Raw genomic sequence first — 455 nt, forward strand, 5'->3', positions numbered from 1 at the left:
CTTTATAGATGAGAAATTAAAAAGGCATCACCTATTGAAATAAATCTTGTCTAATGAGGAGATTTTGTCCCTTTTTTGTTTTTTTCTTGTAGCTTTCTTAAGAAATTAACGCGAGATGATATTTTGAATTTTTTTCGAGAATCACTGTAATTTCCTATCTTAGCGAATATTTCAAGAGTTTAAAGGCTATTATGTGTGTTCTTGTGGTTGTCTTAGTTATTTATGTTTTTAATTTTCCAGTTTTCTTAAAAACTGGCAAACATGGTCTTTTCTAGTCAGATTCCCAATACTATATCAAGCATGCTCTTTATGAAAATAGATTCATAATTCATGAATTACACGGTGCTTATCTCGATTATGATGAGACCTAAAAGTCAATAGAAGATTATCTAAAGACTCTCTGTGTTTTGAAATAAATCCCACCTTCTGACAATTTTCACAGTTTTTGCGGAATG

The sequence above is a fragment of the Populus euphratica genome, unplaced genomic scaffold (genome assembly GCF_000495115.2).
Source record: "Populus euphratica unplaced genomic scaffold, PopEup_1.0 scaffold626.1, whole genome shotgun sequence".
NCBI lineage: Eukaryota > Viridiplantae > Streptophyta > Magnoliopsida > Malpighiales > Salicaceae > Populus > Populus euphratica.